The sequence below is a fragment of the Dermacentor andersoni genome, chromosome 3 (assembly GCF_023375885.2).
Source record: "Dermacentor andersoni chromosome 3, qqDerAnde1_hic_scaffold, whole genome shotgun sequence".
NCBI lineage: Eukaryota > Metazoa > Arthropoda > Arachnida > Ixodida > Ixodidae > Dermacentor > Dermacentor andersoni.
In genome coordinates this window covers 191,602,859-191,623,014 of record NC_092816.1, presented here as the reverse complement: position 1 = coordinate 191,623,014, position 20,156 = coordinate 191,602,859, and positions in this window count along the sequence as shown.

Below are 20,156 nucleotides of genomic sequence, written 5' to 3'. Positions count from 1 at the left end.
TTATAGCGGCGATGCATGGCTGGCGTCTGCAGGTATTGTTCCAACCTTGTAGCGTCCCCTTGTTGGGCTCGGTGGTGGGTGGCCACCATCGCCGCCGAAATTTCCAATGCTATATGGCAATCAACTTTCCACCATTACCTGATCGCTCCCTCAAGAGGGGGCGCACCGATGAAACTTTCACGTTTTTCATGCCAACAAAGCAATCTTTTCCCAAGTACCACGTTGTACACAGTCAAAACGATAGCAAAACAGTTAGAATGATCTCACCATTTGTTGTAGCAAAATGCCTCACGGAAGCAATTGGCCCAGGCTATAAAGTAACGAAGATGGGAAGTGGTGATCTTCTCGAACTTCACGACAAAGCACAATATGACAAGCTCTCGAAACTTGTAGCATTTGGAGAAATTCCAGTATCAGTGGGCCCACACAGATCCATGAACACAGTGCGCGGGGTTGTCTCAGAAGATGACCTTCTCGAACTGAGTGAAAGTGAACTACTAGAAGGATGGCAAGACCAGAACGTAGTAAAAGTGCAAAGAATAACATTAAGGCGAGATGACAAACAAATACCGACCAAACACATAATCATTACTTTCGGAACCACCAACCTGCCTGAAACAATAGAAACCGGCTACTGCAAGCTGCGTGTTCGACCATACATCCCAAATCCGCGTCGATGCTTCAAGTGTCAGCGTTTTGGGCATGGGTCGCAAACCTGCAGAGGGCGTGATACTTGCGCTAAATGTAGTTCAACAGAACACGCTTCAGACATCTGCACTTCAGCAATGTGCTGTGCCAGCTGTAAAGGAGATCACCCATCCTACTCGCGATCGTGCCCCTCGTGGAAGAAGGAGAAACAAATCATAGAACTGAAAGTCAAACTAAACCTATCTTTTCCAGAGGCACGTAAACGTTTCGCTCTCCACAATCAGTGTAGTCCTTCCTACACCGATGTAGCGCGCCGGGGGGCAGCGCTACATCATTCGGCGTCCGCCCAAGTCACACGGAGTGTGACCGCGGTCACGCCATCAGCCCCCCCCGGCTGGAACAGCCAGCGCTGTACCGGCCCCCGCAAAGGAGGACCAGCAGACCCTCGGGCCTGTTGGACCCACGGCCACTGCCCCAGCAGATCGGCCCAAGATTCCCGCAAAAGTCCCCGCCGTGCGGGCAGTATCCACCGCCTCAGATGAGGTGATGGATACGAACACAAATCCGGCGTCCCAGACGCCGAAGGAACGGCGCAGCTCCCTCGAGCGCGCCAGGAAGATAGAGAGATCCCGTTTCACGGGGCCTGGAAAGGTCTCGTGAGATAATCTAATTTATATTTCCTAGACACACAGCACAAAACACAATACATTATGGATACACAGATAATACAATGGAATGTCAGGGGTTTACTCCACAACCTAGACGACATTAAGGAACTCTTAAATAAGTATAATCCAAAGGTGCTGTGTGTCCAAGAAACGAATCTTAATCCTTCACACACGAACTTTCTCCGATAGTATGCCATTTACCGGAAAGACCGCAACGATGCCCTTGCCTCGTCTGGCGGTGTGGCAATAATTGTAGATAAGGGTGTTGCTTGCCGGCACTTACCGCTTAAAACACCCCTAGAGGCAGTTGCAGTCCGTGCGATACTGCTTAATAAACTAGTAACAATTTCCTCACTATACATCCCCCCGAACTACCATCTTTCAAAAACAGAATTCCAAAGTTTTATTAGTGAACTGCCGGAACCTTATATTGTCCTCGGAGATTTCAATGCACACAACACCCTTTGGGGAGGTTGTCGTTGTGATGCCAGGGGACGCTTAGTAGAAAGCCTCCTCTTCACTACAGGTGCATGCTTACTAAATAATAAAGAGCCTACGTTCTATGGCGTGGCAAACAACACATTTTCATCGATCGATTTGAGCATCGCATCTGGTACACTCGTACCGTATCTAGAGTGGAACGTACTTAAAAACCCATATGGGAGCGACCATTTTCCAATTCTCATAAAATCTACAAAACATGATCAATGCTCCCCATGCGTCCCCCACTGGATAGTCAAGTCAGCCGACTGGAAGCGTTATCAAGAACTCACGCGCATGACCTGGGAAGACATCTCTGCACTTCCAATTGATGACGCTGTGGCATATATGACAGCATTTATTGTTGATGCGGCGTCACAGTGTATCCCTGAATCAAATGGATCACCCACTAAGCGACGTGTTCCCTGGTGGAATGCGGAGTGCAAAGAAGCTCGTAAAAATCAAAATAAGGCTTGGAGTCACCTTCGCGAATCTCCAACTACCGAAAATCTTATCAAATTCAAGAAAATAAAGTCACTAGGTAGAAGAACACGCCGCCAGGCCAAACGGGAAAGTTGGCAAAAATACATCAGTAGCATCAATTCATATACAGACGAACGGAAAGCCTGGAATAGGGTCAACAAAATCAAAGGCCGCCAAACTCACCCTCTACCTTTAGTAAACACACAAGGAAACACTATTGAGGACCAAGCTGATTCGCTAGGGGCACATTTCCAGTACATCTCGAGCTCATCCCATTACTCAGATACATTTCTAAGATATAAGCGACAAGCGGAACGACAGCCTCTGAACCGGAAAGGAAATAAAAATGAACCTTACAACCGGCCATTTAACATGGTGGAATTTCAGGCTGCACTGAATTCTTGCAATAAATCAGCTCCTGGAGGCGATCGAATAGTTTATGAGATGATAGAACACCTACACGCCGAAACACACAAAACACTACTATCACTCTTTAATTCCATATTCTCTGCCAGTTACATTCCATCTGCCTGGAAGCAAGCAATCGTTATTCCTATTCTCAAAGAGGGCAAGGATCCAACTTCGGTCTGCAGCTACAGGCCTATAGCCCTGACAAGCTGCATATGCAAACTCTTTGAGAAAATGGTAAACAGACGCGTAATTCATTATCTTGAGAGCAACAAAATACTAGACCCCTTGCAGTGTGGTTTTAGGGAGGGTAGATGTACGACAGATCACCTTGTCCGCATGGAAGCGAATATCCGTGATGCCTTCGTGCACAAGCAGTTTTTATTAGCCGTATTTTTAGATATGGAAAAGGCATACGACACAACCTGGCGCTTTGGAATTCTTCGGGATCTGGCTTCTATGGGTGTCCGAGGCAATCTCTTAAATCTGATTCAAAGCTGCCTCTCTAATCGTACGTTCCGTGTGAGGGTTGGTAAGGTGCTATCTCGTCAATTTACGCAGGAAACTGGTGTGCCACACGGTGGTGTACTGAGCTGCACGCTCTTCATCGTAAAAATGAATTCCCTCTATAGCGTCATACCGCGAACAATGTTTTATTCAGTGTATGTGGATGACGTACAGATAGGATTTAAATCATGCAACATTTCTATCTGTGAGCGACATATACAGCTTGGCCTAAACAAAATATCTAAGTGGGCTGACGAGAATGGATTCAAGTTAAACCCCCAAAAAAGCACATGCCTTTTATTTTCGAAAAAAAGAGGTATATTACCTGACCCTGCTATCTATATTAATGGACAACGGCTATCTGTCAGCCACGAACATAAATTTTTAGGAATCATCTTAGACTCTAAACTAACATTTGTCCCTCACCTTAAATATCTGAGAGCGAGATGTCTGAAGACAATGAATTTACTAAAGCTCTTGTCCCGCACATCTTGGGGAAGTGACCGGAGATGCCTTTTGAGCCTCTACAAAAGCCTTATACGGTCCCGCCTCGACTATGGAGCAATAGTATATAGCTCTGCTGCGCCTAGTGCTTTGAAGATGCTAGATCCCATTCACCACATGGGTATACGCCTGGCTACAGGCGCTTTTAGGACAAGTCCCGTAGAAAGCCTGTATGTGGAGTGTAATGAATGGTCATTACACCTCCAAAGGACATATTTAACTTTTTCCTATGCTATCAAGGTCAAATCAGACGTTCAGCATCCATCTCACTCATCTATTCATGAAGTGTCTACAGCCAGATTGTTTCGTAACCGCCCAGCTATTAGACCTCCGTTGAGCCTTCGTTTGACAACACTGGCAGAAGAAACAGGCGTCTTAGTCCCAGAGAATGTCCTAATGGCACCCATTCGCCTGCTCCCACCATGGGAATGGCAGACCATTGAATGCGACGTCTCTTTTGTAGAAATATCTAAGAGGGCACCAGAAGCACATATACAATACCATTTTCGTGAACTTCAGGAGAAGTACTCCTGTACAGAATATTATACAGACGCTTCCAAGTCCTCTAAAGGAGTTTCCTACGCAGCTCTGGGACCTTCATTTTCAGTATCCGGAGCACTAAATCCACACACAAGTATATTTACAGCTGAAGCCTACGCTATACTTTCGGCAGTTCAAAACATAAGGCTCACAAAACTTGCTAGGGCTATTGTATTTACAGATTCATTAAGTGTAGTCAGAGCCCTACTTAAACCAAAAAAATATAAAACTCAGTTTTTATGGAGCTGTACACTCTGTTGTGCTCCATATATATGTGCAATCAAGTTATTGTGATATGCTGGGTACCTGGCCACAAAGGTATAAAAGGCAACGAAGCTGCTGACCAGAGCGCTCGGTCAGTAACTTTTAGCGATGCAGATTCAAACATCCCCATCCCTGCCACAGACCTAAAGCCTTTTCTACGCAGTAAATTAAGGAATCATTGGCAAGGCGAATGGGATAAACAAGCAATGAATAAGCTTCACATAATAAAACCAAAACTCGGGAACTGGATAAATGGAAAAATAGCACGGTACAAGGAAGTAATTCTTTGCCGATTAAGGATAGGCCACACGTACGGTACCCACTCTCATCTCTTGACTGGGGGCGATCCTCCAACTTGTTTGAAGTGCGGCAATGGTCTCACAGTTCTCCATGTTCTTATTCAGTGCCCTGCAATAGAAACAGAGAGGAAAAAGTATTTCGCTGCAGCATATCGCGAGAATTTACCCCTCCACCCTGCATTTTTTCTTAGCGATGAACCGCTTTTTAATCTGCAAACAGTCTTAGTGTTTTTAGCGGAAACGGACACACTGAAAATCACCTGGCCAGGCAACTTTTAAGCACACGACTAACAGCCCTGCATTCAAGGGCTCTCTTGAAACTCTGGTGTCAGTGCTATGTTTTATTGCATCATCTTTTAACGAAAGCCCATTGCCATAGCCCACATCACAACCTAGTCACCGCCATTATTTTAGCCCCTATATATTCCACTCCACTTGCAGCGTCTTTTTAGGCCCCTTTACAGCCATATCACATCTACCATGATGAGTTCATTGTGCATGTCATCCACAATACATCGTCAACATTACCACCTGTCATGGCGCTCTTTGGTCAAACCTGGCCCTTGCGCCATAAAACACCACACATCATCATCAACATGCTCAGGTTGCCATCCCGAGATGCATCTTCAGAAACACTGGCTGTCCGATGAACTGGAGAGTCCTTTGCACAAACAATGGTCGCTGCCTGCTTGTTTGGTGCAATAACCTGGAAAAAAAGGCCTTCCAGTTTTAATTAAGTGGTAATTACTTTTACTGCGTACTGGGCAGATAAATTACAGTGGAAGTGATGTGTAATAAACAGAAGTATCACAACTAATAATAACACAAAGAATAAGTAATATAATTGATATCCAAAACATTAAAAAGGGTCACACAATGGAAGGCTCGCTCTGGGCTGAGGCTTCCCTTGTTCAGCCATTATTAATAATTGATATTACAATATGTGTATAACATGCTGCCATATAATCAGTTGCAAAATACTCAATTCAGGTGGTTCGTAAGGCATCTTAGAAGCAGGATATTCTAAGTCCACTGTACACAGAATCGTATGAGAACATGACACTTAATATAACCTGGATTAATTTTAATTGCTGCGCTCAAGTTCATACCGACATGAGCAAAGGATGAAATTATGACAAAATAGAGAAAACATACGCCCATTGGAAGCAACACAGTGATGCTGTTTTGTTGCATCATGTGCATTAGTTTAAAATACAACTAATCCTGTTTTCCAATAATACAAATGGCTGCTGACAAATCTCAATGCCTCCCGCAGGGGCGTCTGCGCAAGCAGGCGTTTGGTGCGTTGCGACACCACGTACCCGAGCACACGAGGGTTGGACCCTCCCGCGTGTAGCCGTGCGCGGCTTAGCCGTGTCCGGGGAAAAGGGGATCCTGGGGGTTGAGCCAATGCCGGGTGTTTGGACCTTTACGGCCCCTCGGCGGCGGCAACACACCCCTTTGGCCTCGGCCTCACGTAGACGGCACCCCCGGACTGACCCACCCGGGGGAAATCGGTAGTCGCCTTTTCCTGTCTCTCTCTCCTCAAACCTTCGTCTTTCTCTTACTTTTCATCTTTCCTGTCTCCTCCTAGCTTCCGTTTACTTCCAATTTTCCAGGCAGCAAGGGTTAACCTTGTGTGAGTAGCCAACCTTGGTTATATCATATTTGGTTATAGCGGTAGCGTACAGCTGGCGCTTGTAGGCCCTGTTTTACAGGCCCTGCAGCGTCCCCTTGTTGGGCTCCATGGTGGGTGGCTGGCGCTAATGCTGAAAAATACACTCCCACTTATGGCTAGTTCTTTCCCTCCACTATCTGATCGCTCCCTGAAAAGGGGGCGCACAGAAGAAATCTTGGAATTTTTTGGACGCCAAAAAGAAACTTTCCCGCGATTCCATGTAATCCATTCTGAAAAACAAGGAAAACAAGCTCGAACAATCTCACCTTTTGTTGTTTCAAAAACTCTAACTCAGGCATTTGGACCAGGATATAAAGCATCAAAGATGGCTAGCGGTGATCTCCTTTTGGAGCTCCGCGACAAAAAACAACACGAGAAACTGCCTAACCTTCTATCATTTGGAGATGTCCCAGTCACAGTTACCCCGCACCGCACGATGAACACCACCCGTGGTGTAGTTTCGGATGATGACCTGATGGAACTTACGGACGCTGAACTATTAGAAGGCTGGAGCGACCAAAATGTAATCAATGTTAAGAGAATTCTGCTAAGGCGCGATGGAAAAGAGATTAAAACAAAACATCTAATTCTCACCTTTGGTACAAGTGTGCTCCCTGAGAGTATTCAGACAGGATATGTGAAGCTCCGGGTCAGACCATATGTTCCAAACCCTCTGAGATGTTTTAAATGCCAGCGATTTGGCCACAGCTCATCGAACTGCCGCGGCCGCCAAACCTGTGCAAAATGCAGTGCTCATGAGCACTCCGCTGAATCGTGTGAAAACACTCTCCACTGTGTGAACTGTGATGGGGAGCACGCCGCGTACTCGCGGTCGTGCCCATCTTGGAAAAAAGAGAAAGAGATTGTAACGATCAAAGTAAAAGAAAACATAAGTTTCAAAGAAGCACGAAGGCGGGTATCCTTCCTGCCAAAGCACACCTTTGCCGATGTGGCGCGTCAGGGGGCAGCGCCACAACGGTCTCCGGCGGCTGTCCGACCCACACCCAGTGAGGCGGCAGCGACGCCATCCGCCCCCCCGGCGGCTGCAGCTGACGCTGCTACGCCAACACAGCAGACGGGGCCATCGACCCCGAAGGTGGGCGCAGCCGAGGCTGCCTCAAGCTCCCCGGCCCCTTCAAGCGCTGGCAACAGCCGGCGCAGCCAAATCCCACAGGGAGCCCCATCGACCTCCGGGCTGGTGGGCGCAGGGGTCTTGCCCTCCAAGGCGGGACTCTCTCGGGAAACATCTCGCTCGCAAGAGCACGTGTCCGGCGCCTCGCAAGAGGCAATGGACACTACACCTATTCTCAAGGCGCACCAAGCGCCTAAGGAGCGGCGAGGCTCCCTCGAACGCTCCAGAAAGAGCAGAACCCCCGTTACAGGGCCTCGAAAGAGCCCTGTAACCTAAGGCATCACCTCCCTTTCCGTACACAGCACTTATTTACATTAAAAATGGATACACAAATTATTCAATGGAACATTAGAGGTCTCCTTACAAACCTTGATGATTTGCAAGAACTCATCCACAAACATAATCCAAAAGTGCTGTGTTTACAGGAAACACATTTAAAATCCAGACACACAAACTTTCTCCGTACGGATGTTACGTTTCGCAAAGATCGCGATGATGCCGTCGCATCATCGGGTGGTGTTGCGATTCTCACTCATAAAAATATAGCATGTCAGCCTTTACAGCTTCGAACGCCCCTTGAAGCAGTGGCGGTGCGAGTTGTTCTGCTAAACAAACTCATCACTATTTGCTCGCTTTATATACCCCCACATTACAAGTTAACTAAACATGAATTTCAGTCCATTATAGATGAATTGCCAGAACCCTATGTTGTTCTTGGCGACTTCAATGCACACAACTACCTGTGGGGCGACCCTCGTATAGACGCGCGAGGACGTCTTATCGAACAGTTCCTTTTCTCTTCTGGTGCTTGTCTTCTGAATAAGAAGGAAGCGACTTACTATTCTCTTGCAAACAGAACATTTTCTTCAATAGATCTTAGCTTAGTCTCCCCGTCACTACTGTCTGAACTTGAATGGGAAGTCAACGACAATCCTTACGGGAGCGACCACTTCCCTATACTACTAAGAACATATAAAGAAAACGAATCTCTACCACAGGCTCCCAGGTGGAAAATCGATACAGCCGACTGGGAGAAATTCCGAACTCTCACCAGGATCTCATGGAATGACATGTCCTCTTTAGAAATTGATGCTGCCGTTCAGTACTTTACAGCCTTCATTATAGATGCCGCATCTAAATGCATATCTGAAGTAAACGGTTTCGCATGCAAACGGCGCGTCCCGTGGTGGAACGACAAATGTAGGACCGCCCGTAAGAAACAAAACAAAGCGTGGGGGTTGCTACGCACCTCTCCCACTGCGGAGAATCTTATTAACTTTAAAAAAGCAAAATCCGAAGGAAGGAGAACGCGCCGACAGGCCAGAAGAGAGAGTTGGCAGAAGTTCTTATCGGGTATCAACTCTTATACAGAGGAGGGGAAAGTCTGGAACAGGGTTAACAGGATAAAAGGACGACAAACTTATTCACTCCCCCTGGTAAACACTCAAGGCGATACCCTGCTTGAACAAGCAGACTCACTTGGGGAGCACTTTCAGAGCGTGTCAAGTTCCACTAATTATTCAAACCCCTTTCTCAAATATAAACAAATAGAAGAATGCAAGCCACTCATAAGAAAGTGTCGGCAGGATGAACCGTACAACCGCCCCTTTACTATTGCAGAGTTGAGAGCTGCCTTGAGCTCATGCAAGAGCTCTGCAGCAGGATCTGACAGAATCATGTACGAAATGCTGAAAAACTTACACAATGACACGCAAGTGACACTACTTACACTTTTCAACACTCTCTGGGACGCAGGGTACCTTCCGACCGCATGGAAAGAAGCCATTGTGGTCCCTGTTTTAAAACAAGGGAAAGATCCTTCCTCAGTGGCAAGCTACCGCCCGATAGCCCTCACAAGTTGCATGTGTAAGGTATTTGAAAAAATGATAAATCGGCGATTGATCCATTTCCTTGAACAGAACAAAATGCTTGATCCTTATCAGTGTGGCTTCCGAGAAGGGCGCTCCACAACCGACCATCTTGTACGTATTGAAGGAAATATCCGGGACGCATTTATACATAAACAGTTCTTCCTCTCAATATTTCTCGATATGGAAAAGGCCTATGACACGACGTGGCGATACGGGATCTTGCGAGACTTATCGGAAATGGGCATTCATGGTAATATGCTAAACATAATAAAAAACTACTTGTCCAATCGTACCTTCCGGGTGAAAGTCGGCAATGTGCTGTCACGTCCTTTTACACAAGAAACAGGTGTACCCCAGGGAGGCGTGCTCAGTTGCACACTTTTTATTGTTAAAATGACAACGCTTCGTGCTTCCTTACCACCAGCCATTTTGTATTCCGTCTATGTGGATGACATTCAAATAGGCTTCAAATCCTGTAACCTCACAGTATGTGAGAGACAGGTACAGCATGGTTTGAACAAGGTGTCAGGGTGGGCAGAGAAAAATGGTTTTAAAATCAATCCTCAAAAGAGTTCTTGTGTGCTGTTTACAAGGAAGAGAGGCCTTGTTCCGGATCTTTGCTTACAAGTGTGTGGACAACAGATACCTGTAAACAAAGAGCACAAATTTCTAGGTGTTATACTTGACAATAGACTCACATTCGTCCCACACATTAAACGTCTTAAAGAAAAGTGTCTGAAAACAATGAACCTAATGAAACTTCTATCCCAGACTACGTGGGGTAGTGACAGGAAGTGCCTAATGAATCTGTATAAGAGCCTCATCCGGTCACGATTAGATTATGGTGCCGTGGTATATAACTCTGCCGCCCCAAGCGCGCTAAAGATGCTAGACCCGGTTCACCATCTAGGCATCCGTTTAGCCACGGGCGCCTTCAGAACAAGCCCGATTGAAAGTCTATATGCCGAATCAAATGAATGGTCTCTCCACCTACAGAGATCATACAACAGCTTTACGTATTTCCTTAAAGTACGCTCAGATCCTGAACATCCATGTTTTGATACCGTTACCGATATGACGTGCGCTACACTTTTCAGCAATCGCCCCTCTATAAGACAGCCTTTCTCGCTGCGTGTGAAGGAGCTTAGCAATGAAATGCATGTCCCACTCCTCGAGCATCGCTTAATGCACAAAATCAAGCTCTTACCTCCTTGGGAGTGGCAGGTGATACAATGTGACATATCCTTCATAAAAGTTACAAAGCACGCTCCTGAGGACGAAATCAGAATGCATTTCCTAGAACTTCAGTACAAACACTCCTGCGCAGATTTCTACACAGACGCTTCAAAGTCAAATACCGGGGTATCTTATGCAGCCGTCGGCCCATCCTTCTCGGAATCCGATGTACTACATCCGGAAACAAGCATCTTTACGGCTGAGGCCTACGCAGTACTCTCTGCCGTGAAGCACATAAGAAGATCAAAACTCTCAAAAGCAGCGATCTATACAGACTCTCTAAGCGTCGTGAAGGCCTTAATGTCACTCTACAAACATAAAAATCCCGTATTCAATGAACTGTACTCGGTATTATGTAAAGCCTACTCATCTAACCAGAATATCATAATATGCTGGGTCCCTGGCCATAGGGGAATCGAAGGTAACGTTCTCGCGGACGAGATGGCCACGTCTATCACATCGCAAGCTGTTAACCCTACCGCTGAAGTGCCTGTCACAGACCTGAGGCCTTTCTTACGAAATAAACTGCGAAATCACTGGCAGTGCACGTGGGACGCGCAAACAAATAACAAACTGCACGTCATAAAGCCCCAGTTAGGTTTTTGGCCCTCCCCAACGAAATGTCGGTGAACAGATGTCCTATTCTGTCGCCTCAGAATAGGACACACATTTGGGACCCATCATTTTCTACTTACTGGAATTGAACCTCCAACCTGTGGTAGATGCGGTGAGAGGCTGACCGTCCTCCATGTCCTCTTGGAGTGTCGGAAAGCCGAACCTGAAAGAATGAAATATTTTCCGCTTGCATACCGTAATTACATCCCTCTACACCCGGCTATGTTTATTGGTAAGGAACCGCCTTTTAACACCAAGGCAGTCCTCGACTTCTTAAAGGATGTAGTTCTACACGTTATAAGCCCATTAAATTCGTAGAGCATCCTCACTCCAGAGGATGCCGCTGCGATAATTGTTTTGAATAGCACATGCCTCCAGGCCCTTGTGCTTCAAGGGCTCTAAGGAGGTAGTAGTGCTCTAGCATTTCTTATATATTGATATATTTTACCTATCGCATCATTCTTTTTATATGCATCTATATGTTCATAGTCCAAGTCATACGTCATCGCCATAATTTTATTACACATATTTTACGCACTTTAGAGCGTATATTTTAAGGCCCCTTTACAGCCACGCCACACCAATTTCATAGTAATCATAGTTACACTGCACACCCACTACCACAGACATGGCGCTCTTTGGCCACACCTGGCCCTTGCGCCACAAAACCCCATACATCATCATCATCATCAAATCTCAATGCCAAGGATACAGAAAGCTCCCCTAAGCTATCAAGCTAATATAATACAATTTATTATATTTTATCACAATTGTGTGCTTATTTATTTGTTAAATCAAGGAGTGCACAAGTACTTAGAAATGCAAAGATCTGACGGCAAGGGAAAGAATCCAACGAGTTGGCACAATCCTGCAAAAGGGAATTGATGCACTGGCCTCTTGGGTCGATGTGGTAATAGCATGTGAAAGAAATGTATTATATTTGAGGGCAACAATTACCTACATTGTCACATGCTCAGTTATTGCTTATGCTCATTTGCCTACACAAGCAATCGAAATCAGAGATAACTTTTGCAACTGCGTTGTCCATTCTAGATTTGTTACCTGAATATAGGGCACAGCAGCAATTCTTCTGTGGTAGTTCAACGCGTTCAAGCCCCGTCTTTTTTTTAAGCTTGAGAAAAAGAGACGCAATTCGCCTCGGCTCAGCTACGTCGTGATTTTAAGTGACGCATTCTCTCTTTTGACCCTGGTGGTCGTCTGATGCTCTCGCAGTTGCTTTCACCGTTCTAGACTAGAGCCTTGATCGAGCTCTGTACGAAAAACTACACAGGACTGTTTTTACTTTCTGCCTGCATCGTAAAGCGGCGCCGCGGCAATCGTCATGGGAGCCCTGGATTAGGGGCCCCGCCAACAGTCCTCTGACTAGTCAATAAAGATGTTTATATTTCTCTGCACAGAACTCGACTTTGTGCTCGGCTGCAGAACGCCACAGCCACTAAACCAAAGTGGCATGTCAAAAACTGCCTACCCCTCCTCCCCTCCATCCAAGAAGAACTTGTTATAATCACTGAATTATCAGTATTGCACGTACCTTGCTAGCGCTGCGTGTTTTCGCTCGCTTGGCAATGCTGCTGAGGGTCTGCTTTGGTACTTGATCAGTTGAGTTCGGTTCCAAGTGCCGCCTGTAGCGGCCTCGCGTCTTCTGCGACATGCTGCGCGCAAACACTAGCAGAGAGCAGGCTGGGCCTGCGGCACGCTTATTACTGCTGCTGCAAATACTTGCGGGCAAACACAACTAAGAGCTAGCTTCACCTTCGGAATACCACAAAACTTAGTCGAAACCCCAAAAGGAGGCATGTAGAAACCGAACCACACGGCCGACTATCCAAGATTATGGAGCCATGCGTGAGCAATGGATATATATTTTGTTTTGTGAGATGGAAAACATTGATGGTCGCCACCTGGCCGCTGCTTTTTTTTCTTTGCTAGTAAACATAAACTTGTTTCGCCGCCTGCCGTCAGCTGCAGAAAGCAGCGTTTCAGGGAGGGCTTCCGCGCGTTGCCCACTCCTGGGATAGGCGAATGCCCTCCTTGAAGCGCTGCTTTCTGCATCTGACGGCAGGCGGCGACACAAGTTTATGCTTGCGCAGTGACGGCAGCAGCTTGCATTCTCATATGTGCAGTATATTTGCACTTTTAGTTGTTTGGTTTTTATGAAAAAATGTGCGAAGTGTTATACTAAATCAATTCGATGCAAAAATGCGATCGTTTTGCAAAATTTGAGTAAGAACAGTGCAGGGATGAGCACAAAACCTTTTTGAGAACACGCGCAGCGAAATATTCAGGACCCTGTACTTAGGCTGATGCGGCCACTTATTAGCGTTTCTCTCTCTTACGCTCGTCTAGTATACCTGTGTTGAAACCAACAATCGGCATGTCGTATAAGCTCACGTCGAAATCATGCCGTCGTCGTCACGCGATGGTCGTCACCGTCGTCTTGCTGATGTCGTAATACGCACGCTCCTGTCAGACACAGAGCTATTTGTATTACACAAATATGTACCTGGTAACGCTTTGCGCAATCCCAAACGAGCACGCTACATGCAAATGTTTCGCATAACATTGATTCCCACTGTGCGTGGGATGAACCAGCCCGATTCAGCACACTTGTGGATATCAGTGTAATTATCCACACTATACCGAAATTATAAGTCATCCTTTATAGTTCTTTTACATGACTTTTGATCTGCGTTCTGTAGATTATGCGATGTTGGCGGAAATCACAGAAGTCAAGATACATGTGCAGGGTGCTCTAAACGCTTTCCAGCACTTTTGCCGATCATCATAAGTTGCAGCACTCTAATACATACATATAACTACAGCGCTGTACTCTCGTATAATCAATTCTTCCCAACACAAGTTCCATCATTAATGAAATAGGGGGAGTCGGGACCGTCACAGCAGCATATGCATTGCTATATCTCGCTGTATAAACAGCTTCCTGAACGTCCACTTGTATAAGTCGTAGGATTGTATACCTCCGTATCACGCATAAGTATTCGCATGTTTTGTACAAACACTCAAGCATGAAGCACTATGCATTTTTGCTCTTGGCTTGCAAGAACTAAGCTTGGTTCATATTTTAAAATGTTAGTTGTTCGCTCTAGAATATTGAATAGCTCCTAAATATTGAACCCTTTTCAAAAAATAAACCAATTGTGAGTAGCGTTTCCTCGCCGTCGTGTCGTCTTTTCACCGTGTGTTCGTCCTTTTTAGCGCTACCATCAGTTTTAAAGAATCGCTGTAGAAGCTTGTGCATGACCATATATGGAAAAGTTACAGATTAACAACCCTCAAAACCCCGAAGCTAGACTAGCCCGTGCGCTATAACAACAACCGCGGGACTGGGAATTAAGCCAGGGTTTTTTCGGGAGGACAACGAACTAGAAGACCGCAATATTAATTAAGGAAATTAAAAAAAAATAAGAAAAAAACGAAGGAACAAGAAAGAAAGGAAGGGGAGCAGGAAGAAAAGATGTGTTTGAGGATGGTAACTGGGCGCATCCAACGCAGCGTAGGTCGACAGTCAATCCTGCTTCAAGCGCCGCACGCTTCACAATTAAAATATTTCGAGGATTCATGATCGAAACACCATGTAGCTTACCAAAAGTGAAATAATGCAGAAAAGAGCCAGCAAGTTGTGACTGCAAATGTGTGCCAAGCATAAAAGTTGTCTTCACTTTTGTGTCCAGCTGCATCAGTGTACACGTGCAGCGCCCTAAAAAGTGTTCACTGCCAACTTTCAAAGGAGTAATTTCACGACGTGGCAATTCCACTTCCACAGAATAATTGCATTTTCTCTATTATTATTAGCTATTGTCGCTGTTGTCAATTGAGATAAACTTAAATGTATAAGAAAATCATGGGGTATATACAATGCCATATATACAGAGTGACCCGTTATGCAATATGATACGAATACCGAATTTAGAAAAAAAAACAAAAATTCATCTCGCTTTCATTACACCCACTCACCTTGCCGTTTTAATCTATCTTGCATGTAATTCTCGGAAACTTCCCGTTCGTCGTGCAAAATTAACTTTTGACGCAGATGTAACGAAAGTCTGCATTAAAAAAGAAAGATTAAAAAAGTGCAGCCAACATTTCCTAACCTTATAACGGCATCATGGTGGCTCATTTAGTGGGGACACCTGTTTCACATTATTTAGCACGCGTTTTGAATGAAAAGGCTCTATTGTGCGTCCCGCAAACAGCTACACTAGCACGAAAGCAGTGTGGCACTTTCGTATGTTCGCGCCTTAGATCACATGACATTGGGTAATGTCGTCAATAGGACGTCACATCTCAAGCACGTGGTATAAGTGAACACGTGGATCTGACAAGTGCTACTCTCTCAGTGACAGTTCGCTTGGTTCGCCCGTGCCTCCTAGCTTGCCGCCACTGACCTGAGCTGCGTGACAATGTTTGCGTTCGTGCAATACGAATTCGATGGCAAGACGGCTGTCGTCAAGCACTGTGCCATAAGCGACTTCAAGCCCAAGAACGTTGCCGATTTCCAGCCAACCAAATCTTACAGCGTTTACTGGCCTGGAGACGACAACACAGACGGCGACTTCTATGAAGCGCGAATCCTGCATCTCACTGGTAAGTGACACGTCAAGCTCCATTCGTACCCTTTCGTAGTGATGTCCTGGATCGAAGAGCGTGCGTTGTGTATAGGCAGCGGCCGTAGTGACATAACTTAAGTCGGGAAGCAGCTTATCTAGACCTTTTCACACAATGTGTGTTACGCCTCGAAAGTGGCGGTAGCATTACCTGTATGTGCATTCACTTGGAGTCTTTAATTTTCAATATACGCTATCGCACAATGATTGCACCATGAGCATTTCATGTAGGCGTGCTTCAAAACGGCTGTAGAGTCTCCAAAAGGCGGCGTCTTTCCTTGGATTGTAACGGCGTTGTCGTGCTTGCAGGAACATTATGCAAGTAGGCCTTGTAGGATATTTGTGTCTGCGTGTGTTTGGGTTGCATCCCACAACGTTATATTATCTGCAGAATCGATGGAGGAGATGCAGGCCTACATGGAGAAGCGCCCCAGGAAGGTTTTGGTGGACTTGCCAAAAGGGCGAAAAAGGAGCAAAGAAAAGGTAATAATGCCTTGTTGATAATTGCATTTGCTGCATGCAAGGCAGAAGGCTAGAGCACTTAATATTATGTGCTGAACTGCCTTACGTCTTCAAAACGTAATGACAGTGATGTCCAACCTGCACGGAAGTCAATGTGATTGCATCACACATACTACAGCGAAAAGAATGGTAAAAAAATTTAGGAACACCTGCAAGCATTCCGCGTGCTAATTAGTGATAGTGGAATAAGTCAGTAAGTGATGCACCACCATTCACTTAAACCAAGCACTTTCCACCTTCATAACACTCTGTAGATGTACTGCAAGTCAATTTCACATCGCCTCTAAGACAACAGTGTGCTGATAAGGCAAAAGCAGACAGTTGGGAAAGTTTGCACGGTGACAAAAGAAACAGCTAGAAGAGACAAATGCGATGAAAGCGAGAGGGTGGAGTGCCCACTCTGAACTTATAACTGATTCAAAATCTTGTGACGTCTGCAGGAGAAAGAACAGAATGCAAACACAATTTTATTCTTAATAATGTTTTAGTTACTTTGGCAGCTGAGATCAGAAATTTTTTCATGGTCGGTCACAGTACAAAGCCTTCACAGAATAATTTTACTATGTAAACTGCAAGCCTTTTTGTAATTGAAGCCTTATATATAGCGTTGTGCATGCATAACATACTCCATATTACCAAATAGTTGTCTAAATAGTAAAAAAGGTTTCATGTTCTAGTCCATGCAAGTTCTCCCACATAAGCTGCTGCATGCACAGGTATATCAAAAGCAAAAGCAGTGATTAAAATAATATTTAAGATGCGCCACATGCATCTTAAAACAGTTGTGGTTGAATCTGTGCTGCAAGTTTCAGTAACATGTAAAGTGCTTTATCTATATGTGTATACATCATCATCATTAACCTACTTTAAGTCCACTGCAGGATGAAGGCCTCTCTCTCCGATCTCTAATTGGCTCCTGTGCTGTGCTAACCGATTCCAACTTGCACCTGCGAATTTCTTAATTTCATTACCCCACCTAGTCTTTTGCCGTCCTCGACTGCATTTCCCTTTTCTTGGCACCCATTTTGTAACCCTAATGGTCCACCGGTTATCTAACCTATACGTTACATGCCCCACCCAGCTCCTTTTTTTTTCTCTTAATGCCAATTAAAATATTGGCTGTGCCCGTTTGCTCTCTGATCCACACTGCTGTTTTCCTGTCTCTTAACGCTACACCTATAATTCTTTGTTCCATCGCTCTTTGTGCGGTCCTTAACTTCTTTTCGAGCTTCTTTGTCAGTCTCCAAGTTTCTGCCCTATATGTTAGCACCAGTAGAATGCACTGATTACATCTTTCTTTTTAGTGATAATGGTAAGCATCCAGTAGGAATTTGAGTATGTCGGCCGTATACACTCTACCGCAAATTTATTGTTCTATGAATTTCTTTCTCATGATTGGGGTCCCCTGTGAGTCCTAGGTAAACATATTCCTTCGCGGACTCTACAGGCTGACTGGCGATACTGAAATCTTGTTCCCTTGCCAGGCTATTGATGATTATCTTTGTTTTCTGAATATTAATTTTCAACCCCACTCTTGCAAACTCTCTGTTAAGGTGCTCAATCATTTGTTGTAACACGTCCCCAGTGTTGCTGAACAGGACAATGTCATCTGCGAACCGAAGGTTGCCGAGATGTTCGCCGTTGATCCTTACTCCTAAGTGGTCCCAATTTACTAGCTTGAACACTTCTTCCAAGCATGCAATGAATATCATTGGAGAGATTGTGTTGCCTTTTCTGACCCCTTTCTTTATAGGTATCTTCCTACTCTTCTTGTGGAGAATTAGGGTAGCTGTGGAATCTTTGTAGATATTTTCCAAGATATTTATGTAAGCCTGCTCTAATCCTTGATTAAGTAATGCCTCTATGACTTCTGGTATCTCTACCGAATCAAGTGCCTCTTCGTATTCTATGAAAGCCATGTAGAGAGGCTGACTAATCTGCAGATTTCTTTATTACCTGATTGATTACATGGATGTGATCCATTGTACAGAATCCCTTCCTGAAGCCAGCCTATTGCCTTGGTTGACTGAAGTCCAATATTGCCCTTATTCTATTGGAGATTGTTTTGGTAAATATTTTATATAATAAGTAAGCTAATGGGCCTGTAATTTTCCAATTCTTTAACGTCTCCTTTTTGTGGATTAGTAGAATGTTGGCATTCTTCCAGTTCTCTGGGACCCTTGAAGTTGTGAGACATTTCGTATAAAGGGCCACAAACTTTTCAAGCATGTCCCCTCCATTTTGATTAAATGAACTGTTATTCAATCTTCTACTGCCACTTTTCCAAATCTGCCGGTAGCCCTCAATGATTGGCAGAAATTATTTTGTGTCGTGCCCATTTTGGCAGTCGTTGTGAGCAATCGGGTTCATGGACTACAACTTTGCTATCTGCCACACACGGATTAAACAAAATTCTTGTATAGTAATGGAAACACCTATTGTATGTGAATTGGTTAGTTATTATTGGTGTTATGAGTGTACCATTGAAATCCCAAGTCGTCATCATAATAATATGAGCACCTTTAACTAGCATGCAGCAGAAATATGGAATGCAAATTCTAGCTTTCTTTTGTTTGTGAGTGTAACAACATCTGCACCACATCTACAGAAATATCATTTCAGCTTTGTTTTTATTGCTTTTCACATTGAGTTGGTTATTGTATATAGCTTTGTTTGTGTTTTACTTTTATTCTGCAGTAGGTAGGTAAATAAAGTCGTGCTGCATTACACTTAACTGTTACATTCTGTGCAGAAAGTGGTGTGCGTTCATTTTGCCAGGGCATCTATTGTGCCTTATTGAACTGCAGGTGGAGCAGTACCAAAAAAAGTTACGGACTCAAGTACGCGAGAGGTCGGAGCTGCAGCTGGCGGACGAAGTCCTGCAGGACGATGAGTCTGACTTTGTCCCGAGGAGTGCATACGCAGCTTTACAGCTGCAGCTGCAAGCTGTGCAAAATGAGCTGGACAGCTTGCGCGCCCAGTTCACTGAAAATGCTCAAGTAGTCTCCTCGGCGCAGCAGGTTCCTGAGGATCAAGGCAGTGCCTTGCCAAGAGGCACTTGCATATGTGCCGAGGAGCACTACAAGGAGCTGAATGAAGAAGTGCGGCAGCTTCGTGCCAGGAACATGGAGCTGCAAAAGACACTCTGTTACAAGCTTTTTCAAAGTGGTGAGTGTTTTCATTTCTTGAATTTTGGATCATTACTGTACTGTTGGGAAATTCGCACGCCAAGTATGAAGTTGATCCCATAAAAATGTTTAGGGCCCCATGTGACATATAGTGTAAACAAATGCAGGATATTTCATATTTCTGGTTTAGTTGAGGCTATTGGTTCCTGTCTGTGTTGCCTGGTTCACTTCAGTTATATTTTCCCTGTATTATTGTTTTTCGTGCTTTACTGGTTGCAGCTGTCTGGTGGCATATCGTCCTGAGGAAGGTCAGTCTGTCATGTGCTCAGGATTGAGTGTATTAGAAAAGGCCTATCGACTAGACCACTTGACATGGTAAAGCCTGGTGTTGGGTGCGAAGTAGAATGGGCAGCTCAGGATGGCAGACATGGCTTAGAAATGAATATTTACATATGGAGTTTGGTAGCAGTACATGACATTGCACCAATTTACTGCTTTCAAGACTGGACAATGCTTTAAAGTGTAAA